Genomic DNA, 11,864 nt, shown 5'->3' with positions numbered 1-11,864 from the left:
AGTGTGCTTTTTTTTTTTGCACTACTGATTCCAATGGTGTAAATCAACTATGCTCCAGTTAAATTAAAACAAAACAAAACAAAACACTTGCACTTTCAAATGTATGTGGTAGGATTTCCACCTTCTTAGAAATACTACTAGAGCTACTAAAAACATTACATTTACAAAATAATTGATAAAATATTCCTCTGGATTGTACAAGAAAGTACACAGTCACCCCTGATAGACTCGAGTGTGTGATATTAATCACCGATAACTTCTTTCTTTCCTGCTCCATCAGAGGCTGGGCTCTCCTTTTCAATCTCTCCATTTGATGCAAGTAAATCTTCAGTCTCTTGGTTGGCCACTTCCACCTGTTTTCCCATTGCTCCCTTTTCCCCTTTTGTTTGCACTTTTCTGTCTGAAGATTTATCCTTTCCTGCTACCTTCTTTGGCTTTGTTTCCACTTTGACAGGAGCAGATTTACTTGACAACCTCCCAGGTCTCCTCTTGGGCACCTCCGCTGCTCCTGATGTAGAGCTGACCTTCCTTTGGGGCACCCTGGCAGTAGAGTGGGCACGTCCTGGGAGTGGGGAGAGGAGTCTGGAAGCTGGTCTACCTGACCATGGCTGCTCTTTCCCTTGCCTGAGCAACTGAACCCTCATGGGACCTATTCTTAATTTTTACTGTTTTATTCTCTTTTTTTTTTTTTTCTGCTATTCTGATTGAGTGACTTTTACTACTCTTGTCACCCAGATCACTGATTTGTTTTTTTACATTCTCTGACCTCCTGCTGGTTTCCACTAGTGTATTTTTTGTTTCAATAGATGAACTCATATGTTATAAATCTTTCTTTATAGTTTCTAGCCCTTTGCTGAAGGAGGCTTACAATTTGCCTAGACTTTCATTGATTCATCAAATTCATTCAGTTTTCTATTGAGTCTGATTCTGATGAACATCTTTAGGAGTGTTACTCTGAATTCTTTATCTGATAAATCTCTTATCTCCTCTTCATTTAGTTGTTTTTCTGATATCTCCTCGTGTTTTAAAGATATTCTGTAATCCCTTCATTTTGCCTAACTCGTTTGTTTCTACATATATCAGCTTCATTTGTCACCCCGCCTTGAAAGAATGGTGCTAGTCTTATGTAGGAGGTGTCCTATAGGGTATAGTGGCACAATATCTCCTGGTCAACAGAGCCAGGCATCCCAGGGGTATCCCCTCTGTGGGCTGCATGTGCCCTCCTGTGATGGGTGGACAGCAGTTGTGGCAGGTGTGCTGCTGGGTGAGCTTGGTCCCCAGGCAGACTTGGATGTGGCCACTGCAGATGGCCTTAGTAGGTTGAGCTAGTTCCAAGTCCAAATATCTACAGGATCTGGCTGAAACTGCTGCAGGGAGGGGATGCTGGTGCACAGGCCTGGTCTCTTGAGTTCTCAGGGGAAAGCAGGGGCAGGGCAATATCAATGTTATTTAGGCTGATGGAAACTGATAGAAATGGTGCTCACCAGCACCAGGCCAGCTAAGTGGAAAGAAAGTAAAAACAAATGATGTCTGCCAGTACTTCTATCCCGAAAGTTCCACTGGACCCCTGCCCCTCTGTTGCAAGCCCTGAAATTACTCAATGACTCTCCTTCTTGTATGGCCCAGGTGCTTTTCAAGCTGCTCCCTCTGTAATGGGCTTTGGAGTGAGTGAGTTTATACATGAGTCTTTTAAGAGTGAAGTCCTTTCCCTTTCCCACAACCCCTAGGCTCCCCCAGATGCAAGTCCTACTGGTTTTCAGAGCCAGCTCTTATGGAGGCTCAGCTTCCCAGTGCAGGTTCCCCAGTCTGATGTGGGAGTTGAACACCTGGTCCTCAGGGGGTACCTCTGCAGTTGTGATATCTCTCCTCTTTGTGGGTTGCCCCACAGGAATGTATGTGGGGAGGTGGGTGGTTCTCACAAGACCAGGACTCTGTACCTCCTACTGTTCTCAATGTGGCCTTTTCCTTATACCCTTAGTTGTAGAAAATCTGTTGTGCTAGTCTTCGGGTCAGTTCTCAGAGACAGTGGTTCTATATATGGTTGTAGTTTTGTTGTGTCCCTGGGAGGAAGTGAGTGCAGGATCTTCCTACTCCACCAACTTGATCTGAAATTTGTGCAAGGCACAAACCTAAGCACTTGACTGAAACTAAGTTCAATCTAAATGAGGGCTATAAGATGACTCTGGATTTGGCTCTGCTGTCCCTTGAGTAGTCACTTGTCCCATCACTCAGTTTCAGTGTCTCCAGTTCCTGGATATCTAGACCTGCAATCAAGAGATCTCAAGAGAGTAGCAGAAAGAAGTACCTTTACTCCATCAGAACCTCTCAGATGCCAGACCCAGAAAAACCAGATCAAGAGTGATTGCATCACCTTTCAATGCCAGCCATCTTCAGATCCTGGTTTTTTTTTTTTTTTTTATCCTTTCCTTCTTTGGTATTTCCTGCCTAGAGAAATTCCTTTAGCATTTGTTGTAAAGCTGGTTTGGTGGTACTGAATTCTCTTAACTTTTGCTTATCTTTAAGGTTAGTGATTTCTTCATTGAAGCTAAATGAGATCCTTGCTGAGTATTCTTGGTTGTATATTTTCCCCTTCCATTACCTTAAATATATTCTGCCTCTTCCTTCTGGCCTGCAGAGCTTCTGCTGAAAGACGAGCCCTTAACCTTATGGGAGCTCTCTTGTATGTTAATTGTTGCTTTTCCCTTGTTGGTTTTAATAATTTTCTGTTTGTTTAATTTTGTTAATTTGATTAATATGTGTTTTAGCATGTTTCTTATTTTGTGTATCCTGTATGGGACTCTCTTCACTTCCTAGACTTGGGTGACTGTAATATCTTCAAATATTTTCTTAGACTCTTTCTCTTCTTCTTTTCTACATTTTAGATTTTGATGTGTTAAGTGAGTCCCAGAGGTCTCTGAGTCTGTCCTCAATTCTTTTCATTCTTTTTCTCTATTCTGCTATTCAACAGTTATTACCACCATTTTATCTTCCAGCTCACTTCTCCATCCTTCTCTATTAGGCTGCTTTTGATTCCTTCTCTGCTGTGCTGGGCTTAGTTGCTCAGGTGTACCTGACTCTTCACAACCTCATGGACTCCAGTCCACCAGTCTCCTCTGTCCATGTGGATTCTCCAGGCAAGAATACTGGAGTGGGTTGCATGCCCTCCTCTAGGGGACCTTCCCAACCCAGGGACTGAACCCAGGTCTCTTGCATTGCAGGTGGATTCTTTACCAGCTGAGCTACCAGGGAAGCCCTTGATTCTTTCCTGTGTATTTTAAATTTCAGTTATTGTGTTCATCACAGTTGGTTCTTTAGTTCTTCTAGGTCCTTGTTAATCATTTCATGTATGTTATCCATTCTATTGTCAAGATTTTAAATCATTTTTTACTATCATTACTCTGATTTTTTTTTTTCAGGTAGATTGCATGTTTTCTCTACGTTTATTTGGTGTTGTATATTTTTGCCTTTCTACTTCATCTGCAAGATATTTTACTTTTTTTTTTTTCATTTTATCTAACTTACAGTGTTTATTTGATCTCTGCCATGGTGGGTAAGGTTACTCCAGTAGCCTGTGTAGGCTTCATGGTGGGAAGGACTGATAACTGCATTCAGGGTGGTGGAACTGAGTCTTTTCCCTCTGACGGGAGGATCATTTCAGGTGGTGGGTTTTGGATATCTCTGGGCTTCATTTCAGTTCAGTTGCTCAGTTGTCCGACTCTTTGCGATCCCATGAATCCCAGCATGCCAGGCCTCCCTGTCCATTACTAACTCCCGGAGTTCATTCAGACCCACATCCATCGAGTCAGTGATGCCATCTAGACATTTCATCCTCTGTCATCCACTTCACCTCCCGCCCACAATCTCTCCCAGCATCAGAGTCTTTTCCAATGAGGCAACTCTTCGCATGAGGTGGCCAAAGTACTGGAGTTTCAGCTTTGGCATCATTCCTTCCAAAGAAATCCCAGGGCTGATCTCCTTCAGGATGGACTGGTTGGATCTCCTTGCAGTCCAAGGGACTCTCAGGAGTCTTCTCCAACACCACAGATTAAATGCATCAATTCTTCAGGGCTTAGCCTTGTTCACAGTGCATCTCTCACATCCATACATGACCACAGGAAAAACCATAGCCTTGACTAGACGGACCTTAGTCAGCAAAGTAATGTCTCTGCTTTTGAATATGTATCTGGGTTGGTCATAACTTTTCTTCCAAGGAGTAAGCATCTTTTAATTTCATGGCTACAGTCACCATCCGCAGTGATTTTGGAGCCCCACAAAATAAAGTCTGACACTGTTTCCACTGTTTCCCCATCTATTTCCCATGAAGTGATGGGACCAGATGCCATGATCCTCATTTTCTGAATGTTGAGCTTTAAGCCAACTTTTTCACTCTCCTCTTTCACTTTCATCAAGAGGCTTTTTAGTTCCTCTTCACTTTCTGCCATAAGGGTGGTGTCATCTGCATATCTGAGGTTATTGATATTTCTCCTGGCAATCTTGATTCCAGCTTGTCTTTCTTCCAGTCCAGCGTTTCTCATGATGTACTCTGCATTTAGGTTAAATAAGCAGAGTGACAATATACAGCCTTGACGTACTCCTTTTCCTATTTGGAACCAGTCTGTTGTTCCATGTCCAGTTCTAACTGTTGCTTCCTGACCTTTATATAGGTTTCTCAAGAGGCAGGTCAGGTGGTCTGGTATTCCCATCTCTTTCAGAATTTTCCACAGTTTATTGTGATCCACACAGTCAAAGGCTTTGGCATAGTCAATACGGCAGAAATAGATGTCTTCCTGGAGCTCTCTTGCTTTTTCCATGATCTGGTGGATGTTGGCAATTTGATCTCTGGTTCCTCTGCCTTTTCTAAAACCAGCTTGAACATCAGGGAGTTCACGGTTCACGTATTGCTGAAGCCTGGCTTGGAGAATTTTGAGCATCACTTTACCAGCATGTGAGATGAGTGCAATTGTGCGGTAGTTTGAGCATTCTTTGGTGTTGCCTTTCTTTGGGATTGGAATGAAAACTAATCTTTGCCAGTCCTGTGGCCACTGCTGAGTTTTCCAAATTTGCTGGCATATTGAGTGCAGCACTTTCACAGCATCATCTTTCAGGATTTGAAATAGCTCCACTGGAATTCCATCACCTCCACTAGCTTTGTTCGTAGTGATGCTTTCTAAGGCCCACTTGATTTCTCATTCCAGGATGTCTGGCTCTAGATGAGTGATCACACCATCATGATTATCTGGGTCGTGAAGATCTTTTTTGTACAATTCTTCTGTGTATTCTTGCCACCTCTTCTTAATATCTTCTGCTTCTGTTAGGTCCATACCATTTCTGTCTTTTATTGAGCCCATCTTTGCAAGAAATGTTCCGTTGATATCTTTAATTTTCTTGAAGAGATCTCTAGTCTTTCACATTCTGTTCTTTTCCTCTATTTCTTTGCATTGATTGCTGAAGAAGGCTTTCTTATCTCTTCTTGCTATTTTTTGGAACTCTGCATTCAGATGCTTATATCTTTCCTTTTCTTCTTTGCTTTTTGTTTCTCTTCTTTTCACAGCTATTTCTAAGGCCTCTCCAGATGGCTATTTTGCTTTTTTGCATTTCTTTCCCATGGGGATGGTCTTAATCCCTGTCTACTTTACAATGTCACAAACCTCATTCCACAGTTCATCAGGCACTCTATCCATCAGATCTAGTCCCTTAAATCTATTTCTCACTTCAACTGTATAATCATAAGGGATTTGATTTAGGTCATACCTGAATGGTCTAGTGGTTTTCCCTACTTTCTTCAATTTGAGTCTGAATTTGGTAAAAAGGAGTTCATGATCTGAGCCACAGTCAGCTCCTGGTCTTGTTTTTGTTGCCTGTATAGAGCTTCTCCATCTTTGGCTGCAAAGAATATAATCAATCTGATTTCAGTGTTGACCATCTGGTAATGTCCATGTGTAGAGTCTTCTCTTGTCTTGTTGGAAGAGCGTGGTTGGTATGACCAGTGCATTTTCTTGGCAAAACTCTATTAGTCTTTGCCCTGGTTCATTCCACATTCCAAGGCCAAATTTGCCTCTTACTCCAGGTGTTTCTTGACTTCATACTTTTGCATTCTATTCCCCTATAGTGAAAAGGACATCTTTTTTTGGGTGTTAGTTCTAAAAGGTCTTGTAGGTCTTCATAGAACCGTTCAACTTCAGCTTCTTCAGCATTACTGGTTGGGGCATAGACTTGGATAACAGTGATATTGAATGGTTTGCCTTGGAAACGAACAGAGATCATTCTGTCATTTTTGAGATTGCATCCAAGTACTGCATTTCGGACTCTTTTGTTGACCATGATGGCTACTCCATTTCTTCTGAGGGATTCCTGCCCACAATAGTAGATATAATGGTCATGTGAGTTAAATTCACTCATTCCAATCCATTTTATTTTGCTGATTCCTAGAATGTCAATGTTCACTCTTGCCATCTCTTGTTTGACCACTTCCAATTTACCTTGATTCATGGACCTGACATTCCAGGTTCCTATGCCATATTGCTATTTACAGCATCGGACCTTGCTTCTATCACCAGTCACATCCACAGCTGGGTATTGTTTTTGCTTTGGCTTCATCCCTTCATTCTTTCCGGAGTTATTTCTCCACTGATCTCCAATAGCGTGCTGGGCACCTACTGACCTGGGGAGTTCCTCTTTCAGTATCTTATCATTTTGCCTTTTCATACTCTTCATGGGGTTCTCAAGGCAAGAATACTGAAGTGGTTTGCCATTCCCTTCTCCACTGGACCACATTCTGTCAGACATCTCCACCATGACCCGCCCGTCTTGTGTTGCCCTATGCGCATGTCTTAGTTTCATTGAGTTAGACAAGGCTGTGGTCCTAATGTGATTAGATTGACTAGTTTTCTGTGAGTATGGTTTCGGTGTGTCTGCCCTCTGATGACCTCTTGCAACACCTACCATCTTACTTGGGTTTCTCTTTCCTTGGGTGTGGGCTTCTCTGGGTTTAGTACTCTTTTAAGCAGCCTATCTGCTGATGGGTAGGTTTGTGTTTCTGTCTTACTTGTTTTTTGGCATGTGGCATCCAGTGGTGGGTGCTATAGCCAATTGGGTGGAGTCAGATCTTGGATCTGAATAGAGGTTTCCCTGAGATCTCTTGTTGACTAATATTCTCTGTGGCCAGTAATTCTTTAGTAGTCCAGCATCCTGGACTTTGTGCTCCCACCCCTGAGGCACAGACCTGACTTCTGTTCGGGGAACAAAGACCTTGTAAGCTATTCCTCTTGGCAAAAAAGGGGATTTTTTAAAAAGTGACAAATGAACCCCCAGACAAATGGTAGAATTAAAATCTGAATGGGAGAAAATAATAGCAAATGAAGCAACTGACAAACAACTAATCTCAAAAATATACAAGCAACTTATGCAACTCAATTCCAGAAAAATAAACGACCCAATCAAAAAATGGGCCAAAGAACTAAATAGACATTTCTCCAAAGAAGACATACGGATGGCTAACAAACACATGAAAAGATGCTCAACATCACTCATTATCAGATAAATGCAAATCAAAACCACAATGAGGTACCACTTCACACCAGTCAGAATGGCTGCGATCCAAAAATCTGCAAGCAATAAATGCTGGAGAGGGTGTGGAGAAAAGGGAACCCTCCTACACTGTTGGTGGGAATGCAAACTAGTACAGCCACTATGGAGAACAGTGTGGAGATTCCTTAAAAAATTGCAAATAGAACTACCGTATGACCCAGCAATCCCACTGCTGGGCATACACACTGAGGAAACCAGAATTGAAAGAGACACATGTACCCCAATGTTCATCGCAGCACTGTTTATAATAGCCAGGACATGGAAACAACCTAGATGTCCATCAGCAGATGAATGGATAAGAAAGCTGTGGTACATGTACACAATGGAGTATTACTCAGCCATTAAAAAGAATTCATTTGAATCAGTTCTGATGAGATGGATGAAACTGGAGCCGATTATACAGAGTGAAGTAAGCCAGAAAGAAAAACACCAATACAGTATACTAACACATATATATGGAATTTAGAAAGATGACAATGACGACCCTGTATGCAAGACAGCAAAAAAGACACAGATGTGTATAACGGACTTTTGGACTCAGAGGGAGAGGGAGAGGGTGGGATGATTTGGGAGAATGGCATTCTATCATGTATACTATCATATAAGAATTGAATCGCCAGTCTATGTCTGACGCAGGATACAGCATGCTTGGGGCTGGTGTATGGGGATGACCCACAGAGATGTTATGGGGAGGGAGGTGGGAGGGGGGTTCATGTTTGGGAACGCATGTAGGAATTAAAGATTTTAAAAATTTTAAATAAATAAATTAATTAATTAATTAAAAAAAATCAAACAGAAACAAGAACAGAGAAACATACACTCTCACACAGAAAAGAATTAAAAATAGATCCAAAGAAAAACACAAGAGAACAAGAAGACAAATGACATCAACCAATCAGAAACAAAACTAAAAAAACAAAACAAAAACAGTGTTCCAAGTGATGAATAAAGCAATAATAACAAAAAAAGGAAAAGATGTATTTTTAAAAAAAGAAAAAAACATGGAACAACATGAAAGCAAAGAAAAGATAAAAATTTTAAAAGAAAGCAGTGAAAAGTCTACACAACTTTGGTCTGGTGATGAGTTGTAACACACAACACTAATAGCCAATCCAGATTCAGTTCACTCAGAGTCCACTTGTAATTTACAGGCACTGTGGAAAGATTATATTAGGAGACAATGTCTTCTGTTTTTGGATGACATTTTCCTCCCAGTGTCACATCTGTCATCAGGAAATTCAGCCCCAGTCAGCATGGACATGAAAGGAGTCTGAGCCCCTTTCCACAGAGATGCTGACCTGGGACTCCCAGCTAATCCTCTACTGGTGCCCTTTTATTATATCTTTAGAACAGTTTCTCAGAGCTAACTGAGTGACTATATACCAGGTTATAGTCCTCACTAATTCCCCAAATAAAACATATTTCTGAGCTTTTAGATTGTGTTTCTGTTTTTTTTTTTTCCCAGTCAACAGCCCCAAGAACAAAAATCAGCAATATACCTTTCCCTCCACAAATCTATCTCTGATCTAATTTATGGTGTGAAAGAAAACTTACCATTTGAAATTGAAAATCCACTTATGTTTCTTCTGATTTTAAGAACTACTAATAAAAAAAAAAAAGGAAGATCCTTTATGGTATGATTTCAGTGTACAATGAGAAAGCACCATTTTCCCCAAAACATCTTCCTCTATTAAGCTTCTAATGCTCTAATACCTGTTTATTCATCCAATAAAACACTTATAGTGTCTGCTATGTGCCAGGCACATTCTTAGAAACATGAAAAACGTCAAGGGCATCTTCTGCTGGTGAAAGGGGGTTATGAATAAGCACTTTGAAGCTGATTTGTAGATAATAGGGGAGGAAAGTTAAAAAGGGTTATAGCCAAGAGAAAAAAAAGTTCAGAAAGGAGAGAGTGACAGATTTTCCTGATTTCTCAATTGTAATCCCAATGGCAACATTTATATGTCCCATTCGTTGCTCCAATTAACTAGTTCAATTGGTGATCTTAACCAGCTGGTACCCTTCTTGGCTGTAAGAGAGAATTATTCTGGAAAAAAGTAATATTTTACATTTCCATTTTCTTTCTTTACTTTTGGGGCTTTGAAATGATTGTTGAACAGGAAATTTGTTAGTTTAACTGATTTAAGGTAAATTAAATTTAATTCAGTAATTATTCACCCATGTTTTTAATATGTAACTGATTCAGCACACTTCTTTTGAACATGAGAGAGCAAGTATCTATTTTGGCATAGTTTACAAAGGTTTTTCTCCAAGTTTCATTTGTTTCTAATTTCTGACCACACGTTACTCTAGAGTATATATATTTTTTGTGAACCAACTTTGAATATATTCAAAGATCATTGATTACACATAATTGGCATTAATAGCTTCCCACAGGACTGGCACTGGTTTTACAAGCATTTTTTACATGATTCCTGAGACAAGTAGGCAATGATACCAATATTTCTGGACCACATTGGTAAATAAAACCTACCCTGCAGTAGAAATCTCACAGCCTCAGATAACAGGCATTTGGAGATTAGAAATTTGCTTTCTAAATCTTTACTCTCTACTTAAGTAGGTAATAAATTCTTCCCCTGGGACATAAACAATTCATTCCCTAGTAGATTTGATACCATAAAGATTCAAATAAATTTAAAAGTACAATCAGGGAATTCCCTGGCTCTCAATGGACAAAGGAGCCTGGTGGGCTACAGTCCATGGGGTCTCAAAGAGTCAGACATGACTGATCGACCAAGCACAGCATAGTCAATGGTTAGGACTTTGCACTGTCACTGCCAATGGCCCAATTTCAATTCCTGATTAGGTTACTAAAAAGATCCCATAAGTCACATGACATGTTCAAAAAAATGTATAATCACAATACAACATGTCTCTAGGCTGTGAAATATTATCTTGGTTTATGAGTGACGTACTATTGCTTTTAAACATAAGATCACAACCATAGTGATGGTATATTTTATGTTATGATTTTTAGTGATGTTAAAGTTGTCAATTTACAATACACCATCCAAGAAAAATACTATTGGGAGCAAATCAATTTTATAGATTAGTTTTATTCACTTGAGAGTTTTTAATCAACAGTCCTTGAAAATAGTCCCCTGCTAAATTAATCTGTCTTGGAAAATTGTGATGTGCTGTGAAGGGAGAAATATATTTGCTGAATCTATATGGAAAATATTCACATAGGAAACCAAAAGATTCTAGTTTTATTGAATGGAAGATTTTTTGTTTAGAAAAATTAAAAATTAACTTGAAGAAATACTATTTATTGTACAATACATACATATTAATCTATGGACCTTTTAAGAATTCTACCAACTTTTATTAGGGATGCACTTTCTTCTCCAGGAGGATCCCACATTTCACCTAGTTGTCCTGTCTTCTGTGTCTACTCTGGTCTGTGACAGTTTCTCTCTCTTTCCATCTTTCATGACCTGGTCATGATTAGATTGAGATTATGTATTTTTGCATGAACACCACAGAGGTAACATTCCCTTTTCAATTCATCATAAAATATCTTATACAACTACTACTACTACTAAGTCACTTCAGTCGTGTCCGACTCTGTGCGACTCCATAGACGGCAGCCCACTAGACTCTGCCGTCCCTGGGATTCTCCAGGCAAGAACACTGGAGTTGCCATTTCCTTCTCCAATGCATGAAAGTGAAAAGTGAAAGTGAAGTCGCTCAGTTGTGTCCAACTCTTAACGACCCCGTGGACTGCAGCCTACCAGGTTCCTCCGTCCATGGGATTTTCCAGGCAAGAGTACTGGAGTGGATTGCCATTGCCTTCTCTGAATATCTCATACAGGTCATACTAATTTTGATCATTTGGTCTGACAGATTTCTACACTGTATAGTTACTAAGCCCCCCTCTTCTATCTAATATACATCTGGTGGGAGAGGCTCTTTGAAATTATAGAGATTGTTTCTCATTATGACTTTGCCCAAAGATTTTAACATCCGTCTAAGATTTTTGCTTGCAACAGTTATTTACTGTGATATTTTCCTAATGGTGACTTAAACATTTTTTTTCCCTCATTTTCTTCTACATGTATTGATTGAAATCCTTCTCAAAGAAAGAGGTATTTCTTCTTTCTCTTTTAATTATTTATCCAATCACTTATTTACATAAGTATGGACAGAGGAATATTTTATTCAACGGGCTATAATCCAATAGTATCATTATTTATTTTGTTGGTCAGATTACTCTAGTTTTGGCCATTGGGAATCTCCTTCAGGCTGGCTGCTCT

General features: G+C 40.0%; 1 pseudogene; it reads right to left on the bottom strand.

Annotated features, from left to right (window-relative positions):
* Nucleotides 1–242: 242 nt before the first annotated feature.
* Nucleotides 243–644, bottom strand: LOC138071739 (non-histone chromosomal protein HMG-14 pseudogene; annotated as a pseudogene).
* Between the last annotated feature and the right edge of the window lie 11,220 nt (nucleotides 645–11,864).

The sequence above is a fragment of the Capricornis sumatraensis genome, chromosome X, assembly GCF_032405125.1.
Source record: "Capricornis sumatraensis isolate serow.1 chromosome X, serow.2, whole genome shotgun sequence".
NCBI lineage: Eukaryota > Metazoa > Chordata > Mammalia > Artiodactyla > Bovidae > Capricornis > Capricornis sumatraensis.
This window is presented reverse-complemented; position numbering and strand designations above follow the sequence as displayed.